The 19479-nt window shown below is 39.2% G+C and overlaps 1 protein-coding gene and 1 long non-coding RNA gene across 4 annotated transcripts in view; one reads left to right on the top strand and one right to left on the bottom strand.

Annotated features, from left to right (window-relative positions):
• The window catches only part of ppargc1a (peroxisome proliferator-activated receptor gamma, coactivator 1 alpha), a 325980-nt gene that overhangs the window by 271002 nt on the left and 35499 nt on the right, over positions 1-19479 (bottom strand). The gene's annotated exons all lie outside the window — the stretch shown is intronic.
• Positions 3321-17841, top strand: LOC115438657 (uncharacterized). Its single transcript, XR_003938124.1, has 3 exons — positions 3321-3331; positions 14762-14766; positions 17727-17841. It is a non-coding gene; the product is annotated as an uncharacterized LOC115438657 (long non-coding RNA).

Here is a 19479-nt window from a genome sequence, read left to right as displayed (position 1 = left end):
CTGATTTATTCTTAAATCTACCAAAGTTTCCAGACAAAAAATGTAATTCTGCAGCCTGTGTTGTGGTGGCACTGATGTTTTGCTGCAGTATTTTGGATTCAAACCAACAAACAAATGAAGAGATCAACTCAACTTGTTTTACAAGACCAAATCTCTGTTTGTGTGAGTCCAGTGGTTCAGAATAAAGCAGTGAAAAAGCTTCAGTTCAGCCTTTGGAAAGTGAATTAGGTTAAGAAGAATCTCACTGAAGGACAGTTGGACTAAATGCCTCTGATTAGAAGCCGTTAAAGATTTATTTTTTCTAATTTATTTTTACAATTTCATGATGTAGAGTTCTGCTGATACAAGACTAAAAGTGCAATTCTATGTCAACATGGATATAGGAAGGTTCGGAAAAAGTTTTCAAAATGAAGTGAGCATTTTTTCACCTACAGATTTTTTTTTTTTTTCTTTTTTACAAATTTCTAGATTTTCTTATAGGCACAGTTGTCCGCATTATGTAATGTATTGTGATTCTGATTACAGCTCAAAAACATATTGTAGAGTTTAGTGTCACTAAGACTAAAGAATATAGACAAATGTATTTTTAAAAAAAACAACATAATTGTTGTTTTTAAGATGAAATTAGACTTTTTTTTTGCTGAAGCACTCTTGGTAAATATATTTATGACTGAGTACATTAACGTAGTTTCCCAACAGGAAAGTTTAAGTAAAAAGAAAGTATTAGGCCCAATTTCAAGATTTGCAAAATCAGAAACATGCCTTTCACCCACAAATGATTTAAAGCAGACAAAAAATACACATTTTTGATGTGATTAAGATCTCATGAATTCAGATTTAATAACTTTAATGGCCCAGAAAATTGCAAAATTGAGTTTTAACATTTTGGGAACTTACAATCTGAACATTTTTCTCTACTTCAAGTATCATTTCTGTTCATCATCTGTTAAAAGCACCTTCACAGTGACATGAAAACTAGAAAACAGTTTGTTTACCACCAGTAATAACAGTCTCTACAACTTGAAGAAAACCAAAAAAAAGGAAAAAGAGACTGACATCAGTTTCTAGTCAGCTTTTGATCAAAGCGCAGTAACATTTTCAACATCAAATACAAAATCTTAAAAGGCTGGCTAATGAACAGACAAGTTTCCAGCCATTTTGATGCGGACACATATACATTATGTAGCGGCGTCAAAGACATGCAGCAGGACATGCTAAAAGGTTCACCATCTGCAAACAGACTGAATACACACATTAGTCATTCTCCATCTTCCCTCATCAGTCTTATTTCTGTCACAGCATTATCACAGTTATGCCACTGAGAAACACACGCCACGTTCACAAATGCCACAAGAAACAAGAATAAATTTAAAACCTACAAAGAAACTGTGCAAACATGACTGGGCAAAACATAAAAACACAGCCTGATAACACCAGGCATTCCTCGAGAAAAAAAATGAGTTGACTTTCAGTGTAACCCTTTTAATTTGTTTCATTCTGGGATAGGAGGGGGTGGTTGTTATCATTCTAATTCAAGTAATTAAAACATCACTCTGCATGTGCTAAAAACTGCAGTTTTTCCTTTTCTTGCCTGTGCGCAGGGTCTCCAAAGCATCAGCACATTACAAACCAATTTCCCTATATCAGCTTATATTCACATTTGATTCTGTCGCAGTGCTGATGGGAGTTGGAACACGGGTCTCTGTACACAGGAATCTAAATAACGTTATGAAGCCTGGCGCAGACCTCATTTATAATCCAATGCCTTGGCTGAATTCCATTATGAGTTTTTCCCCTCCTTTATTTGTGGGAAATAAGGGAAAACTGAGATTATAAAAATGGCATCAATATACAGGAGCTGCTTGGAAGCCAGTATAAAAGCTCCTATGTGCACAAAAGGTAGCGGAGGACAAGGTTTCATAAATTATCCTCCCTTTTGGGACAGCGACAATATATCAGCTTTGCTTGCTGAACTTTTATCACAGGCTATTGATACGTGATATCCGAGGTCCCATTCTGAACCAGGGTCCAACTGTTTCACGCAAGACAGAAAAATGTGTGGAAGAAATGAAGCCAACCAGATGAAATTAAATCCTCCTCTAAGTTGTAAGTAACCAAAGTTTAGAGGCAAAGTATACTTCCTGATCTCAAACCAAGCGTTTCGTCCCCAACAGCTGCCTTTAACACAAATACCTGAAAGTCCTTTGACATCTGGCACAAACATGTCCTAGTATGGCTACAAGTTAAGCTGGAGAGAGACTGTTTCAAGGAAGAGTATTTAAAAACCTAGATCTATTTTTTTTTCATTACATTATTTATAATATGATCCTCAGTGAAAAATCAGGTAATTTCCCATGACTACTGTATGAGTCAAAACAGAAAAGTGAAGAAAAAGTTTTTCAGTAAAATATATCATGAACTGATCATAAAAACAAGCATCTATACCCAGTATCATTTGTCAAACTACATGGGTTTTATAGGTTAATCAATGTTGCAGAAGATGACAATGTTTCTGTACATTCAAACAGGTCATATGTGATGCCGCTGAAAAGCTAAGATATTACATGTAAATAATTCAGGCAGAATGTAATGACAGAATTAGTAGCTAAAAAGTTATTAAACATTTTAGAATGGTAGATGCCTCAGGTCAGGGGCTATTTAGGTCTTTGAGGGACAGAGTATAAAATAAATATCAAACACCAGTTAAAACCATAATAAAAATAAATAATTAAAGTTTTATTTTCTGGAGCTGATAGAAAATAATGTTCCTCTTATGAATGAATAAAACTGATCGGTATCTGTAGTTAGCATGTTAAAAGTGGACATTACGATTTTTATGAATTATCTAGGATGCACAAACACAACAAGGCTTCAATCTGCTTCAGAAAAATTAAATACTGTCCTATAACACAGTGAATGTGTGAAATCATGTTAGGTGTTGGGTTGGGCTAACACCTGGAACCACACCAAGCCCAGCAAAAGGAAAAAATAAAAAAAGAACTCAGGAGGTGCTGGCAACTTTTCTAGCCAACTCCAAGAGGGTTACAAGAGTTTCACTGTGGCCTGTATCTGTGTCAGCCGTCAGAGCTGAGGATTTCCAGCCTTATTCAGTCATAGAAACACCCCGATTTCACCACCTGTTGAGCAACGCCATAACCTCCCATCACAAACTCACTAACAGAAATCCCTCGCATTGTATCTGTGCCTTACAACAAAACCAATGCCCAGGGAATAGAATGCAAATTGTAATCTTTACTTATTTGTCTGCAGATGGATTTCCATTTTGGTTTTTTGTAGTGGTTATATAATGAGGTGTATTACACAGATGCAGGTCTGGAAATATACACTGCAAAAATCGAAATCTTACCAAGAGTATTTTTCTCATTTCTAGTCAAAATATCTCATCACATTTAAAGTAAGGCATAATCACCTAAAGAGTAACTTTTCAGTGAGATATAAGAACTTATTTTTAGACAATACATCTTGAAAATTTTATTTCAAGAAATCCTACCAAGATCATTTTCTCTTGTTCCACTGGCAGATTTTTTTTTTTTGTTGTTGTTGTTTTTTTGTATTTTTAGAATGTACACCCCTTTTTATGCATTTGACTGTAACCATTCAGCCTGAGCATACTTTCCTATATCTGTCATGTTTAACGGTTTTCTTCCAGTATATTAGTACTTCGTAATCCATGTGAAGTTTTATTATGTTGGTCGTTTGTCCAGGACAACAGACGGAAATTAGCTTCTCTGCTAAATCTGGTGCATGCATCTTGTTCTTTGCAACTAATGCCACTACACACAGTCCTGTAACTAAATAAATACTAAATACTAAATTACTGAGTTGATCTTGAGGCCAGTCACATGGAAAAATCAATCACGTAAAGTAAGACACCACACACTACATGTTAAAAGCAGATCATTATCCAATATATTTGTTTAATCTTCCAAAAAAAAAAGTTAGGAAAGTAACTATAGAGTGATTAAAGTAATAAAACACATTTCTTTGATGAAGCAATTTAGAGTTTCAGAGTTTAAGGTTACTTAACACAGTCAGGTGTCACCAATGCAATGTCAGGCTGGTGTTTTGGGATATAGTGGCCCCGTGCCATGTACAGAAACCTTGAAACATCTGGAGAATTCCTCGGCGAGCGGCTGGCAGCCGGTCTGAGAGTAGGTGTCAGACCTGAGTGACAAACAGATGTGTGGCCTCTTGCCCGTCTGAGGCGACGAGGCTGGGATAACTCATTAATCAGAGGACCCTGGCTGCCAGAGGGTACTACCGCCTCCAAGTGTTTCCCTGCGCCGCACCCTCACAGCTCACACATGAACAACATATTGTATATTAATTGACATACTGCATACATTTCCTGTTCCATTCTGTCACAATCTCAGCCTGAGCCTCTTCGATAATTGCACAAATGACCATGACTGACAAATACTAATGCAATCCTTCACTGCAACCACAAAATATGATCCATTTCTTTATAGTATCAGGCACAAAACAACAAGCTGCAGACTGTATATCATCATTACAGAGCTACTGTACACAAGGGAGAATGACAAAGAGTTACCCGTCACCTTGTCTTGGGTAAAGGCTATTTAATTACTTATCAAATAGCCTTCAATGTCAACAGACTAAATCTGTTTCATAAATGTGCAAGTAACAATTCTTGACTTTTTCTACTTCCCAAGGGGAGGAAAATCAATTTTAATCTAAAGTCCTCAAGTCGTTCCATATGTATGTCCCAGTGCAGCATACTGTACATCATCTGAGGCAATAACTGGCCATGTGACAGAAGAGGGAGGAAAAAAAAAAACAAAAAAACACATAATTGAAGTTGTTGTTTGCATGCTTAGTGAGGCACTTTTTGCTGAGCGGTGGCAGCGTCATGTTATATTGTACTGTCAACATTCCTAATGAGTTGCTCTTATAATTTAGGAGGCGAGCAGCTGATGAAAGATACAAGGAAAAAGGTGCAAAAATCTTTGCATTCCTTGTCTGCTGTGTTGCCGGATGATAAAAGAATCTATTCTTTCTGATGTGTTTCTGTTCATGTTAGTCACTCCAAAAGCTCTCCACAACACTCAATTTATATATAGAAATGTGTAGAAATATGTGAATACTAATGCTTGTGGTTTTTATTTTCTTTTTGGTGTGTGCTCTCTGTGCCTATGTCACTGAGGTTGCTTTTTGTAATTGAACTCATATTGCATTTTCTGACTCTTAATCCTGACAATGGCATTTGGAGGAAGGGATTTCACATCCAGTTAAAATACATATATATAAATATATATAAATATATATATATATATATATATATATATATATATAGAGAGAGAGAGAGAGAGAGAGAGAGAGAGAAAGAGAGTATGAATTTGTTTATTTCTGTCTAAATGCTAAAGGCGCTGACTTCTTTCATCACCAGTTGGACTCTTGGCAGGCAAAATCCCAACAAATTAGCTGGAATGACAACTCTGCCTTAAGCGATGGAGGAAACTCGTTTGAGGCCACCATCTAGAGACTAATCTATTTATCACACTTGGCATTAACTTGACCAAACGGCTCAGACCAATGCATCAAAACATTTGTTGGTTGTTATGTATTGAATCACTGCATTACACAAAGCTTTTTTGCATTTCATTTTTTTCCCCCTGGTGATAGAAAGTCAGGCATGTTTATACATGAAATGCCCAGAGAATATTTGCTCTGAAGGGTTTCCTCCGTGAATCACAATAGCCTTCTTAGGAAGGAGGGGGGAGAGAGAGGGAGAAAAAGAGAGAGGGGAGAGGATGGACAAATCTGCTTACTTTGGAGCTTATTGAGCAGAATGAGTCATGCACAGAGATGAAACGTGACTGCAAAGCAAAAGGTAAGGAAAGCCTGACAAGAACAGAGGAGTGAGGAGATGAGACGGAGCAAGAGAGGAGGGTATGGTGAGGTGAGACCGAAAGGAAAGACACAGACACACAGACACAAAGAGGGAGTACAAGAGGGAGCCGGAGTACAGACAAGTAGCATAAATACCTGTGTGTGTGAATGAGCTTGGCTGGAAGGATGAGTGAGTGAAAGAAGGGAGGGACGAGAACATTAAAGGCCAGATGAAATTAGTTCCATCAGGCGACTGATTGTTCTTTTTATAGTGTGACCTGCCACCAGGGGAGCTGGTGCCTTCTGGGAGTGTCACAGGCAGGGTTGCTGACACGCAGCACTTTCAGTATCACTGACTGAATTGTTCAAGGTGTCACTATTGATAGTGACACAGCGCACTGAAAAAAAAAAGAGGCCAGCCTTCACATTTTCTTTTTTGCTCCCTCCGTCTCTGCCTCTCCAGCTTTCGTGACTACTTCTTCATAAAGGCCAATGTTATTGTTTTCTCTCCATTTCAAAAATAACTGTAAAGTCAAGTAGTGCTTGTATATAAGAGGACAAGGTGGGGTGCATCTGAGGCATCCTCTCTGCAGCTTTTAAGAGTGAATAGTGTCAGAGTCGTAGCAAATCATCCGGCCTATCCCCTGTCAATGTCATGACCCGACTGGCAAACCTCAAGCCTGCATTGGATTTCCTCTCATTCAGAAGGAACAATGCTAAGGGGTTTCCAGGCTACTTGAACATTAATGACTCAGGGGCCTTTAATTGTCAATGGGGACCAAGTCTCAGACACAAAAGACCGGGGATGGGGAGCTCTTTTTAATGCTATCGATTATTTATCTTGACCTTCAGCAATGAAAAGAGGAGAAGGCAACACAGAAAGGGAATGTTTCCTGAGCAACTGAACACCTCTGTCTTTCTGTTTCTCCATCTTTTACCCACCACAACACCCCTACCTCCCCCTTTTCTGTTTTATCCTGTCCTTAAGCCCAGCTGCTTCTTCCTCTCCCCTTCCCACTGTAGTCTTTAAAGCTCGTCCAAAAGAGTAATCCCCATAACTAAACCAAAAAAAAAGTCTGAGTCCAACAGGATGAGGTAGCCAGAGCACTGGCTTGATAGCGAGCAACAACCCTTGTTTCTTCAAGAACACTGTGTGGGATTATCATGCAAATGGAAGCGAACATTTCCTGAATATCAGCCAGGAATACTGCTATTGTGCTATAACAATCTACTGTAATTATTAAGTTTCAGTTACATGGGACACAAACTTCAAGAAATGCCACTTAGGTGTTAATTATAGAGAAAAATCTATATGTATTGCGGGTAATCTTTGGAAGAATGTCAAACGTGTAATCATGTAATGGGCTGTGAGTATGATTGTATTAACCATATGCTTAAGAAAATGGAAATTCACCAACCATCAGGAGAATTACAAAGGGAGAGAGGCAAGTTTCAAAGCCAGCAGTTAAGCTTGTTGACACATTTTAATCTAGGAAAGCCAGACGTGCGCCTCCCAACCCATGACTTTGTGGGGAGATGTAAAGGCTGGAGTGTGCTTGAAACAGATGTCAGGCTCTTTTTTCTTGTCCCTCTGAGTGTGATATGGATGCCATCAACATCACGGGCTGCATTCATAACAGTGTTATTGTACCTGGGCTTGGCTCAATTGGAATTCACCACCACACCACGCTGTTAAGGCTCTATCTTAAAACATGCACCTGGCTACGTATGGAAAATAAGCTCGTTACCCACTGGAGGGAGATGAGGAACCCTGCTGGCTCGCCGCAAACTCACCTTGATGGCCAAAAGCTGTTGGGAAACAAAGTGACTACGTTTTCTGGAAAACAAGGAAAATGCAATTGATCTTTAATTTGCATAATCCATTTGTGATTACACGGCTAATTTTCACCTCAGGTTGAGCGTAACTCTGGCAAACTTTGATATGACCAAACATCTTTTTTTTTTTTTATCAAACTAAGCAAAGTGTGATTTCAAATTAAAAGTTCCAATTGCAACATGCTGGATATGAAAAATAAGTGAATAGGAACTCTATACTCTGACATTACAGTGAGGCAACTCAAAATAAACAATCTGTGCTGTTTTGTTATTATCTAGTCAAATAATGCTTCCCTAGGTAGATACAAAGGCAAACAATGAAACCCAGAGAAAATAAAAGAAAGGAGGCTCTGCAAACTGGCAAATATGAAAATATCAGTAGATCTAAGTGGAACAGTGGGTGACTTTAAAGTGTGACACTACATGAATTATATCAAACCCCAGCATCTTTGTTCACCAGCATTATTTGTAGTCGCAAATCTCCTGAATGACTGCTGTGATCCAACCTCAAATCAACAACTAAATTAGCATCCTGTCAATTAAGAGGCAAAGTGATCAAAGGTGGTTTTCAGAAACCGTGTACGTGGGTAGGACTCATTCTGCCTTTCTATAGCAGTAGCTGCTGAGAATCACCTTATGCAACAACTTCAATGACTTAGACAGAGCAATTATTATACAAACCAGAAAAAGCAATACAACACTGTGGGAATATCCAACATAGAGATTACAAAAGCAACACAGTAATATGTCAGATAAATAAAAGCGGATGTGAAACGTTTGGGGAGAGGCACTGCACTGCAGGATGCTAATGGCCATGGTTTGTTTGGAGTAAATTGGATGATACCAAGCTCTAAGATTGGATGTGTATTTGTAATCACGATCATACAATGGACAATAATATCTGGTGTAAACATCCCAAACACAATGATATATACAATACTATGAATTTTGAGCATTTTTCTCCCAAAACAAAAACAGAAACTGCCAGAAAATTAACTGAAATGTTTTAATGTAGTGTTAAAACCTTTCCAAGATCAGCAAAGTCCTTCTTGAAAGCTTCTTCAAGATTATTCCATAATCAAAAACCAATTCAGAAATTGAACTGTCACACAGGAGCTTATGCTGCGCACATCTCCGTACTCCTTAGGTTATACATAAACATAGCTGCCATGGAGCCAGATAAGCAATAGGCATGCCTGGGGGAGATAGCGGAGGTCAGTCCCCTTGTCCGTTCTTATTCTCCTCTCCGTCTCTCTTTCGTGCTGGCCTTTCATGCTAATTATAAGATTTAGCAGTAATCCTGCTCAAAGCCACAATCTGCCATATAGGAAATATTTATACTCCTGCAAACACGGAGCCGCTCCTGTATGTACAGTACATTCCATACACTTAATGGTTTATGGGATCACATCTCACCTCTGCTTGGCAGGGGTCGCACACATACACGGTTACACGGACTTATGCAAATATGGTCAGCTCACCTGCAGTGTTTGTGTGTGAGGTGACGCGTGTAGTGTGGAATCACCGGCGTAGCAGGGGGCCCCGGGAATCACAGTAGAGGTTTAACTCCCAGCAGGACAGGTTAACAGAGTAACACAGCCTGAAGGTCAATTATTCTCGCTCATTTGTTTGTTTAGGGCTGAGTGGCGCTGCTATATCAAAGCTAGCCTTGACATAGTGGGATATTTGCCCTCTTAACTGCCTACACAAGGTAGTTTTCCCTCAACAACTGACTGAACACACATCTGCACTTCCTGAGCAGAGGCTGATTATTAAACAGTTTATACCGGAGGACTGCCGCTTTGGTGTGGATTGTTCAGAGGGGCTCCATTGTCTTTCACACAGAGGAGGCCAACTGTCCGGTCCCTGTCAGCCAAGGTCTGGGTCCACCAACTAATGGCACAGTGCTCCAATTAGAGGTGACAGAGAGGAAGGTCCTGACCCCTATAAACCTTGTCAGTGGAGAGCTGTCAATCAGAGCGCAGCAAAGGGGAGGACCCATCGCCTGGCAGTTATTGGCATGATGGGCGAAACTGGGTCCGTTGTGATGAGGTCGACATTGACCTGCATGCTTATCTCTGATCAAACATCTGCTGCTGATACAGACATGGGAGGGAGGTGCTGAGGCGGAGTTGAATGAAACTCACATCAGTTATGGCTTAAGAACATGATGGCAGGGATGAATGGTTCACTGTTCAATCAGAGGTCACCTGGACACTTCCCATTGTCATGCACATGTGAAATTCAATTTCCTGATTGCTTGTGACTGGCATGATGGCTCCCGGGAGCAGCATAGTCCAGTGCTGCCAAAAGAGCTTCATTTCATCAAAGAGAGGTACTGTAAATCTGAGTAGCTGTACACACTACTTTTTTACATTTTGAAACATGTCTATGGTGTTAATGAGTTGGCTTGATGGTGAAGGAGCTGCCACTTATTCCAACAATATAAAAAAGGCAGTGGGACTGAATACTGTTTTCTAATTCACAAGAAAACGTTAAATGAAAACCCCAGCAGCAGTCACAATGACACAATATTAGTTTCATCCTCATATGTTATCTCAGACCTCTAATTTGTAGCTGCACAATTGATTTTCTTCATTTCTATACCTTTCTATTTAAAAAGATGAGAAAAAACGACTTCTCTTTTTGTTACTTAAATAAAATCTACTGATCCTGTTTATATTAAAACCACAACTGCATTTCTTTTCCTTTAAAAAGCACCTTGTTCATCGGTGCAACAGCTTTGGCGCAATCCTGCCGCTAAGAGACAAACCACCAAACAGATGCAGGTGATTGAACTACCTCCACTAAGGATATATGAAGTAACGAAGCACAAGTGAATCTTTTATAACTTCAGAAACAACAAAAGAAAAACCTTAAAAATCTTTCATGTTGTGCCAGTGTAGAGGTATACAGGAAAAACTAGGCTGCAGTAAACGGTCACTGATGCAACACAGTCTACAGAAGAAGACAACACTGCCAGTAAAACAAATGCACTTGAAGCTCTCCCTGCCCACTGACCTGCATTTCCTGCTTTCCCTGTGCACCTGGATTTTGGCAGAACTGTCTTTTGTTGGTTGAATTCAAGTGATATCTTTTTTTTTTTTTTTTTTTTTTTTTTTTTAACTCTGGAAAGTACAAATTACATTCTTTACTAAATCCTTCTTGTGGACCTCTGGGAAATTATAATAATGACAAAAATAGTTTGTGATCTTACTCCAGTGTGAATCTGGTGTCTGGAATTTATAAAGTAAATATTCCACCACAAATCAACCACCCTATTTCAAGGTCCTGTGATAATATTAGTCCCATGTAAATTTACATCTCTGATTTGGTGTGATGTACAACATTCTTTACATCCTCTGTACATTTATTAACCTGCCCCCCAAAGTGAAGGCAAGGGGTATTGTTTGTTTAACACTAGCAGCTAAACTATTGGTTGAATTCATACCAAATCTGGTTTATATATCACCAGTGACCCAGAATAGATCTCAATACATTCTGAGAACAGTAGGTCAAAGTTCAAATTTTTTATGAATTTTTCAAATTGTTTTTTTTTTTTATCCATTTACTTATAATGCGCAAAATTTCATATGTCTGTAGCAGCAAAACTGTTGCTTGAATTCATACCAAATTTGGTTTATAGATTGCCAGTGTCCCAGAATAACCTTCATTACATTTTGGGAAAAATAGGTCTAAGTTTAAATTTTTTATAAATTTTTAAATCTTTTTTTTTCCCCATTTACTTACAATACATGAAATTTCAAAATTCCATCCATCCATCCATTAACTTCTGCTTCTTCCGGGGCCGGGTTGCGGGGGCAACAGTCTAAGCAGAGATGCCCAGACTTCCCTCTCCCCAGACATCTCCTCCAGCTCTTCCGGGGGGACCCCAAGGCGTTCCCAGGCCAGCCGAGAGACATAGGCTGTCCAACATGTCCTAGGTCTCCTCCCGGTGGGACATGCCCGGAACACCTCCCCAGAGAGGCATCCAGGAGGCATCCGAAACCGATGCCTGAGCCACCCCAATTTCAAAATTCTGTAGCAAAAAAACTATTGGTTGAATTCATACCAAGTTGGGTTTATAGATTCCCAGTGACCAACAATAGATGTGATTACATTTTGGGTCAAAGTCAAAGTTCAAATTTTTTATGAATTTTTTACATCCTTTTTTTCCTCCTATTTACTTACAATAGGCGAGATTTCACATGTCTATAAAAACCTCAATTTTGTTTCAATTTACTTCAGACTTGGCACATATATAGAGGCTATTGATATGCGGACATCAGCACACGCATAGACATGATGACATCAGCTGGATCAATCCCAAAATAAGCTACAATACATGCCAGGGGCGGGGTTTGTTGTGCCTGGCACCACTTGTTCATGAACTTTTTTGGTTGAGAACCACAGAGGCTGCAGTGGTGATAATACACTCAAGTTTTTTAAATTGTTTCTGGTGCAAATTCAGCAGGCTCATGTTATGACATAGCATGGATATTCACTGAAAGAGCTAATTCAGTCCCTCAGAAGAACATCTTATTTCATCATGTGTATGAGATAGGATGGATGACATACATGTTCAGATACAGTAAGGAATATTTTTCTGTCTTTCATCAGGTGTGTAAGCATCCTTCACATCAGATGCATTGGAATAATGTTAGTGAATTCACATAAAAACCAGTGTTTGCTTATCTCATGCAACTGCGCCATATGACCGTTCATCTAAGTTTTGTTAAGCTCCATTTACACAGGACAAGTTTTAACCTGGTGACCACCGGTAGAAACTGATCCCCGACATCTGTGTTTTATTCGCATAGGACAAGCAGATATGTTTTTTTTACATGAATTTACTGACATTATTCCCTGGCTCTGATGTCAAGGGCAGATTCACCACAGAAAAATGTTCCTACTATCATCCATCTGACCCTCTGAGATGTTGTTTTTCTGAAGGATTTAAGTTTGCTCCTTGGGTGAATATCCATGTTATATCACAACATGAGCCTCCTGAAATTCCACCCAGAACACTTTTAAAACTTTCAGTGATTGTCACCAGCCAGACTACATAGTCCTCAACCAGGACATAGATGAAATAAATGCATGGCAGACAGACAGAAAGTTGCAAATCCAAACAAATTTCAAAGGTGCGGATTTGCATGGGACTAATGGGACTGAAACAGGGTGGGACATTTGCTGTGGAATTTGTCCTTTACAAATCTCAGACATAGGAGATTCTCACAAGATTAAGACCACACACAGGAAAAAATACGAAGCATTTTTTCCAGAGTCAAAAGTATTTTCCTCAAAAAGAGTAAATTTGGCTCTATATTGAGTGTGGAGAGGTCTACCCAAAGAGTAACTTTAACTCTTTTTAGAGAGGGACCAAATGTCATCTGAGTAGAGTCAAATTTTCTTCAATTTGAGGAAATTTTACTCAGGCAAATTTCCTGCGCAAACAACCTACACTGCAAAAATCAAAAACTTACTAAGTGTATTTTTCTCATTTCTAGTCAAAACATCTCATCACGCTTAAAATAAGACATAATCACTGAAAGAGTAACTTTTCAGTGAGATATAAGAACTTATTTTTAGACAACGGATCTTGAAAATCTTATTTCAAGAAATCTTAACGAGAAAATTTTCACTTGTTCCATTGGCAGACTTTTTGGCTTAATTCAAGATTTTTTTTTTTTTTTTTTTTTGCTTAACTCAAGCAAAAAAATCTGGGCTAGAGGAAATGCTACAACTGGTCTGGGTTTAAAAACACTGTACTGATGACGCCTGTATCACAAATCCAGATCTCCAACATCAAGGTAGAGAAAAGCTCGAAAAAGTTTTTACCGAGCCTCTCCTATTACTGGAATGATCTCACACTCATTTCTAGCATTAGATCACACTGATTATCATCACACCTGGGTGCTGCTGCGACTTTCTGCTCCTGCAATATTGTTCAGTCTCACATGCAGGGATAACTCAGACAAGGTGTTGTCACTGACAACACAAACTATCCTCTCCTCATTCTCTGCTCCAGACATGTGGAGATTCCTTGACACTGACAACCATGCGGCAGTGCTATGACAACCTGTTAGTAAGGTAACGCAGGTGTGTGTGTGAACACTGGTAAAGGGGGTGTTTGATGGAAAGATGATTGAGGGGATGGAACATGGCAAAAGACACACAGCTCTAGTTGCTGTCATTCTGAGAGGTGTGTGATGAAGTTGGTGTGTCTGTGAGAGACTTGTTTTTCTTTCCGTCTTTAACTCCTAACCGTGCACGCCCTCCCGTCCTCTGCCTGCTCCGCTTCTCCTCCTCCTCACCTCGCCTTGTCCCAAAGCCCAGCACAATACATCAACGGGTGTCCAGACCGCCGCTCTGTAATAACTCTGCAATCTCTGGAGGAAATACTCCGTCACAATGCATGAGACAACATCTTTTTTTAATCAATTGAGCGAAACAAACAATGCACACTGACAAACGCTGCCAACAACCACCAAAAAACACGCTGAATGAAGAGTGATACACAAATGGAAAACTAAATTACCGTCACCATCTATCTGAGTACAGATTCTGTATTGGCACAGGACGGGGTGAAAGAGGAAGAGAGAGAAGATGACGCCAGAGAGGGGGATGGAGAGACAGAAAGAAAGAAAGAAGTGAACACTCAATCATTAAATTATGCCCATTCTAATTTTGTTCCTTTCCATCACTTTCAATTATTAAACATCGCCTTTTAGAATGAGTTACTTTATAACTACAAAAAAACCAATAGTCCCTAAAGCTGCACGTTACATTAGTAGACTATGTGGAGAGCAAATGACTTTCATTTAGCTTTACAGCTGACTAGCTTTTATGTCCCTCTGAAAACTATCCTCAGAGCCAAATGGTCACGTGAGAGAATGAAAGTGAGGGAAAGGGGGGTTAAAGATGGATGTGAGCAGGGAGTATATCAGTCCACCAGTACAATGGCTATAATTAATCATCAGCTGTGTTATTTCTTATCAGGAGATTATTTTTTTGAGGGGGGTGGGGGGGCTGTGAAAGGCTAAGGTGATAGTGAGTGTTCAACACAACAGAATGAGGAGTGGTGTCTTTGTTGGCTGTCAGGTGTGGTTGCATTGCAGAAGTCTACCCCGGATGAAACAGTGTTATAAGGTCAAGGTAACAAGTCCATATTCATAATACTTTTTTAGTCTTCTACCTTTCTTGTAGCTGAAACCACTGGGATGTCTTCCAAACAGTGAGTACATTTACTCAAGTATGACCTTTTGGTTGAATATTTGTATTTTACACCACTTTGTTCCTTTATTGAAAAAACAGCTAAATAAACTAAATAAAATGGATTACCTGAAAAATGGACCTGTTTTTTAGAGGTTGACTTAGGGATATGTGGTTAAGAGTCTGATTTAAATGAGCCTGATTTATGCAAAAGGTTCAAAAACTGTGATGCTACAAACATAAGCATAAGCTTAAGGATCTTAACAATGATTTATTGCTGTAGATTAAACTACCAACAGTGTGTAACTTAAACCATAAAGACCCAGTGCTACTTTTGTGGGAGTTCCCAAATGAATCTTTCTCTCCATTTAACATTTCTTACATGATTTATCACCATTTATCATAATTTTGTCCTCTCTATTTTACTTTTGCTTTGCTTTTACCCTTTTTTCAGTGAAAATCAGGTATTTACCTATATTTAATTTAATGATCATGTACTATAATCACCATGCTTCATTTGAGGGTTATTCTACTAAAAACAGAGAAAACTTAAAGGTGGGGTAGGAGATCTTAGAAAAACGGTTCAAGCAAGCTGCATTTTGAAAATACACAATTCAAAAGTCCAAACCCCTTTCTTCAGACATCCCTCCTGAAGTGTGAAAGGGATTTTAAGCAATATAGTAAAAAATGCTCCAGGAAAACACCTCCTACTCCACCTTTAAAAGAGTGAGATTTAGCTTTTTTAAATGGAATTCTTTCCCTGTGGTCTACATAAACTGTAAATGCTATGCTTGGGTCTGAATTCTTCATTAATTCAAATCCACAGGTCCATCTTCAACCCTGTTTCTGAGTAATGACATCAGAAAGATTGTTTTGAGCGCTGGCCCTTTAAATGCACATGAGCCACTTCACGCCCCACCCCCCTCAAGGTTGCTGGCTGTGCTGCTCTGTCTAGTTCAACCAATAACTGAACATTTTAGGTAATCGGCTCTAAGTTTGGACATGTTTTCAGTATGGACTACAACCGCTGCTGCTGACAAACAATTATGGCGTACTCTGAGAAATGTTCGTCAGAAGTCTTGACCGTATATGTGCAAATGTCGTGACGCAACAAGTTATAGACATAACAAATTAAGCAGGAATTAATACGGGTTATAGAAATCCACTCAATTTTTGCCAAAATGAATATAAAGATAGCTGTGCAGCACCTGGAGGGTTAGGCCCGACTGCTTATACTGAAAGATTTTGTTAGTTGTAAATGTTGCAAGTTTCAGTAGTAGTGCTTTCAGTGTCTAAAAAGACAATGTAGTCAGTGTAGATTACTTGCATTTTTTAGGACTCGCAGGCCAAGACATGATCACGAAGGATCATGCAGGAAAAAATAGACTTGAAATTATGCTTCATGTCACAGTCATGCATGTAGTGTGTGAGAAAAATGTAGGCTGTCACAAAACCTGTGTAGGTAGAAGCTTATCTGTTTCATCAAATGATGCAGACAAATGAAAAATACAATAGAAACACGTTCTGTATGACACACATACAGACAAAAACCACTACAATGTAGATGGTTAGGATGATGCTATGGGCTTAAAACAACTGCTTTGGTTAAAAAAAAAAAAAAAAAAAGACAGGAAAGGGAATGATCACAGCTGATGGTGATAAGAAATAAATATTGACTATTGGTAGTGAAGGAATGTGCATTGTCACCACTTTCCAGGCGAATACACAAATCAACATAAATTTGCCCTCTTTTAGTTGTTTTGTATTAATGACCACAATAACGGGCAAATTGCCTTATCACAAGTACATAACAAAATCATTTCTATTCACCTGCATAAAAACAGCTGGGTGGGAATGTCAGATTTTAATCAGTGTTTCCATGTTGGTCTTCATTGTTGGGATCTTACTGACCACAGAGCATCCTGTATCTACTCTATATCTGCTATGGTTTAATGCCAGTTCTGTTCCTATAAGTAGCACATTATGAAGTCTATGTGTATTCAACTATTATGAGCCTTATAGTACAACATGAACAAAGAACGACAATTGTGTGTGGGGAATCAAGTAAATTTTCATCATCCTATCACCACAACTTCATAAAAATAAATCATTTATTTGCTTTAGAAGAAGGAAGTAAACACACTTATTCAAGAACAATTTTTGTCATAATTTCCAGATTGTTTCCTCTATATTTAGGGCTGTTTCGTAGTCAACACAAGGGCACACAGATGCGAACGCACTGCGACGTATCGAGACGCATTGGCTGCCATGATGTGAGCTTGCGTCTCAAAATGTGTTGTCCATTTTTTGATACACGACGCAGCGACATATGTAATACCATACGTCACCGGGAGGGGAAATACACAAGCAATGTGGTTTAAACATGTTGTTATATTTACAGAAGAAGAAGATGACAGTGATTCACCAGAGTCTCCGGCAGAAAACGAACCACTCGAGCCAGCAGTCGAAGACAGACATTTGGAAATATTGGAAATGGATCTCCCCTTCTAGAATTCCAGAGATTGGAATTCCTCATCCTAATTCTGTCTCTGCTGCAGTTCAGAGGCCGGACATACCACCGTGGCACTGCAGTACGAAGCTATGGCGGATCTATGCCAGTGCCTCGATATGCGCAGACTGTCTCTCCGATTCAAAATCATTATTGTTCTATATTACAACCTGTTACGTGTTCTTTGTGCTCTTAAACTGAAGGGTCAGACAGGATGTTCACTAATAAAATGTGACATGGGCTCAGTGAGTTCCACTGAACATTACCAATGGCTGTGTATGTGATTATTTTCCAGTGAATTGGGCGAGTTACCATGGTATTCCTACCCTTAAAATGTCCGATGCAACAAACATCAGAATTCACTCTTCTTCTGCAGCCATTTGGATCTGAATATCACCTGGTTTGACCCCCGGACTGTGCCTGACTCAGGGTTACCCCCAATAGTGCGAGTAATGTATTGAATTTTACGCGTTGCCCGGCTCACTTGCGTTCAGTGCATTAACCGTGAAAGGAAATGCATCACACGTGTTGACTATGTCGGCAGCCTTAACCTTTCCTAAGAGATTTTCCAAAATTTCTTAGAATATCAATTTCAGTGAAAATCACATAATTTCCTGTATTTAATTTACTGATCATGTACATGTTCACAAAACCCTAGAGTAAATTGAAAGATTATATCAAGAGAAAATTGGAAAAGTGCCTTTTTAGCAACATAAAAAAACATTTATAATCCATGTTATTTGTCAAATTACATAGGTTTTACTGGTTCACTATGGAGCCTCTGAACATCCAAACAACATGCATCTCATGCAGCTGAAAAGCAACTACACATTTTAGATTAGTAGATGCCATTGGTTTCTGACGAACATTCAGGTCTGTAATGATTAAAGATGTCATGAAAAAGATCATAGGTAGAAGAAAACAATTGAATTTGAGACTTTGAGAGCGGTCTTCATTTATAATTTGATTTTAATATAATTTATAATATAATTTTTTTCAAGACTTTCAGTGGTGTTTCACAAGCTTGTTGGAAAAAAAATATTTTCATTCCGATTTCCACATGGCCATAAGAGTGCAATAAGTTACCTATAAACATAATGTAACAACTAATCATCCTGCAAGGAATGTGGGATTTCACTCAGCAAACACTAAAAAAGCAATACAAAGAGTAATTACCAGGACCATGGGAGCCGATGATGAGTGACTGACCTTTAAGCAGCTTTAATTTGTTGCTTCTATCAGGCTGGGATTTGCAACAGGATGACATGTATCAAACAGCTAAGAGTAAGTAATGATTGAAGAGGATTAATCCTGCAGTGGTCACATTTGAAATCCACATTAAATATTAGACTTCTGTTAAGTGGAGGTAAACAGATGTGTAGTATTTGAAGTTAGGTGGATCTCAGGGTGGCTGGTTACGTTGGCTGTCATTTAACTTCTCATAGCTCAGGATATAAGCGGTGCATCAATCCCCTGCCGTGGTAAATCAGCCTAGGAACAGCAGAGGTAATGCCAGAACTACCAGTCTTGGCTGGGTGGTGCTCGACTCTTTCACTATCAATATGGGATCAAGTACCAACTCTAATGACTCTAATATCGATGCCCTGCACTTACAAAGGCACCGAGCCTCCAAAATGTCAACAGTGGCATTTTATGTGCTAATGCCATATGGGTGCAGTGGGCTGGTAAAAAGCTTTTCCTCCTGCATGCTACGCTCAAATGCTAATACCTCGGCACTCTCTGGTCCGCTTCATTTTCAGTCCCCGTTATGCTAGATTAGCGGCTGACGTCTCACAGCAAGTGGCCAGCTTACGTTGATACAGAGGAAGTTGTTGGTGGGTGGCCATTCTGACTCAACCCAAACAGATTGGTGTGCTGAACAAAGTGAGTACATTCAGTGCCCTGCCCGGACCCCTTCCAGTTCAGTTTCTGCATTGCAGCAAGGCGAGAGGCGCAGGTGCAATGCGTGTGCCTTGCTCCTCCGTTGAAAAATTACACAACATCTATATTTTGCAATTACAAAAAAGAAACATAGGGTTGTCAGTGTT

This window comes from Sphaeramia orbicularis, chromosome 18 (assembly GCF_902148855.1).
Source record: "Sphaeramia orbicularis chromosome 18, fSphaOr1.1, whole genome shotgun sequence".
Lineage (NCBI taxonomy): Eukaryota > Metazoa > Chordata > Actinopteri > Kurtiformes > Apogonidae > Sphaeramia > Sphaeramia orbicularis.
This window is presented reverse-complemented; position numbering and strand designations above follow the sequence as displayed.